Below are 2,736 nucleotides of genomic sequence, written 5' to 3'. Positions count from 1 at the left end.
CGATTAGGTGGTCTGGTTGTTAGATTGCTTTACGGTTTATATACAAATTGGGGATCAAAGTATGAGTATATATATAAATAATAGAGTAAAGTATGCTAACGGTTCGGTCCCTAGACTATCAAATTGCACGTTTAGCTATCTAGTCCGGTTCTTAAGTCAAAATTTTCCCGGTCCCTAAACTATCAAACCGCACGTTTAGCTACCTGAACATTGTTTGTGTTTCGCTTTAATCCTATCAGATTTGGACGCGTGGTCCATAATGACGGTTCAATATTTGAGCTCTTATGTTGTTGCCAAAAGCCCCCTTGGATGAGTATTTGGAAAGTGGAAACCAGCTCTTGTTTCATCTCGACGATGGCGACAAGATTGGCTCTAGCAACGATCGGTGGTAGAAGGAGGTTGCCAAATCGAGGAGAAAAGGAGGCCAGGACAAAGTCACACACTGGAGCAAGTCACAACCACTGGGTGAGGATGGTGTTGATGCTGCGAGGGAAAGTAGAGGCACCACGGCCATACAGTGAGTTAAATATCCCCTCCGCTTTGTCAATTTCTTGGTCTATTGATTGTGGTTTTGGGGGTAATTGATAGGGTTTTTTTGGGGCTAATTGATAGGGTTTTGAATTTTAGTGATAAACTGATCAAAGTGTGCACTGGTAATGTAGATTCTGGTGTTGATGGATTTGGTCATCTCAGGTCGTATGTGGATGAGAAAATCGACGACTGGATCGAGTCTGAGAAGTAGTTTGCTTTGTGGTTTGAGGATTTCCTTCAACAACTAGGATATGAGAACAACAGAAACATCAATCTATTGGTTGTGCCAGGAAAAAATCTTCCTGATGGATTGATGGTGATTGCATCAGATGATGATGATACAAATATGATGGTCAGTGTGGTTGAAAGGTGAAGAATCTGGTTGTGTATGTTGATCATGATGACTGGGACGACATTGTTGCCAATCCAATGAATGAATTTCCCAAGTTATTGAGCCACCATAAAGTTGTTTGCTGAAAAGAAGACATGAGACAATTTACTATGTTTTATACTAATCTAAAGAAAGTAAGAGTTAATCAAGCTGGACCAAGCCAGGAACCTGATCATGAAGCTGACAATGGATCTGAAGTTCATGAGTTCATAGATAGTGACAATGAAATCTATGGTTGAGATGATGATCTCATGGAGGATGCTATTCATTTGGAGGCCAAACAGGTCAAAGACAACAAAAAGGCAAAAGGTAGCTAGGTGAAGGCTCCTGTGATCAGTAAACCGCCTCAAGTTCATGAAGAAACTGACACCGAGGATGAGGGACTGGAACTGGCGCGATTAGATGGGGAAGAAGAACAGAGGCTGAGGTTCAATTCATGAAATCCAGAGGACATGAGCAACCCAACATTCTTTGTTGGGCTTGTTTTCTCATCAGTTGAGAAGCTTAGAGAGGCAATAACAGAGCATAGTCTGAGAAATAGAGTAGAAATCAAACTACCTAGGAATGACAAGAGAAGATTGAGGGCTCATTGTGCTGAAGGATGCCCTTGGACTCTATATGCATCATTGGACAACATGGTTAGATCATTTCTCGTGAAGTCATACCGTGGGAGACACAACTATAAGGAGGAGTGGGTGTTGAATTTTGAGATGCACTTCTAGATGGCTGCCAGACAAGTACGTGGACTATTTCACAGCCAATGACAAGATGAGTATTACCAGCTTTGGTAGAATTGTTCTGAAGGATTGGAAATTAGAATATGACACCTTCAAGGAGTAAGATTGCTAGATCTAGACGAGGAGCGCGAAGAGCTACCGCGGAGGACGAGGGCAGCGCCGTGGCGTGGCTAGACGGGGAGGGTGCGTTAGCGGCCAGGGCGTGTGCGGTGGACCACGATAGGGAGGGCGCATGTGATGGAGCTGGACGGGGAGGGAGTGTCCGATGGCAGCAACAAAAGAGGAGTCAGATCGTCTAACTTTGACCTCCTGAACTGTACTCTGCAGTCAATCATCGTAGCCATCCATTTTAGATCCAACTATGAGACTCTCTCGTAACCAATTTAACAGGCCTGCAGCCGGCCCATCTGAGCCCAGCCACGGACTCCTCCCGTTCCCCTGCGTGACTCGTACGGTCGTCGCCTCCGCCGCCGTTGCGGACTCCCGTTCCCCTGCGCGAGGTCGTCGCCTACGCCGCTGTTGCAGGTCGCTGGATCGGCACGCCCGTCCTCGCCAGTCCGTCACTGAGTTCTCCACCTCGCCGGCGCTCCCCTCCACTCCCTACACGATCTGGTGGCATGGTGCGTCAGCTGCTTCTCCATCTCGACTGCGCTCCCCTCCGGGCCACCGAGCATCGTCGCTGTCCCGTAGCCGGTCGCATCGGCGATGGTCCTCACCACGCCGGAAGTTCCTCCCCGCCACCGCGTCAATCGGCATCATGGCTGCAGGCGGCGCCACTCCATGGTCAGGCACGCTGGTGGTCAGTACATTGGGGATAAATTGTGTTCCCAGGAATGTTGCAAACTGTGTTCCTAGTACTGTAAATTTGTAAGTGCTAGCAACCTATGTAAATTGTGACTATTGCCAATGGAACTGTAAAGATTTTGCTTCGTGGCTGTAGGCGGTGGTCATGGTCCTCCATGGCCAGGCAGGTGGTGGTCAGTAGAACAGAGAAGACTGCATATTGTGTCTTGAGTCCTGTAAATTATGCAAGTGCTATGCAAATTGTGACTGTATAGGAATTGTAAAGATTGACAT

General features: G+C 47.3%; 1 pseudogene; it reads left to right on the top strand.

The window, feature by feature from the left end:
• The first annotated feature begins 354 nt into the window (after nt 1–354).
• On the top strand, nt 355–1,644 carry LOC136484026 (uncharacterized; annotated as a pseudogene).
• Nucleotides 1,645–2,736: the final 1,092 nt, after the last annotated feature.

The sequence above is a fragment of the Miscanthus floridulus genome, chromosome 9 (assembly GCF_019320115.1).
Source record: "Miscanthus floridulus cultivar M001 chromosome 9, ASM1932011v1, whole genome shotgun sequence".
Lineage (NCBI taxonomy): Eukaryota > Viridiplantae > Streptophyta > Magnoliopsida > Poales > Poaceae > Miscanthus > Miscanthus floridulus.
Note: the sequence above shows the minus strand (reverse complement) of the source record. Positions and strands in the feature narration are given on the sequence as shown.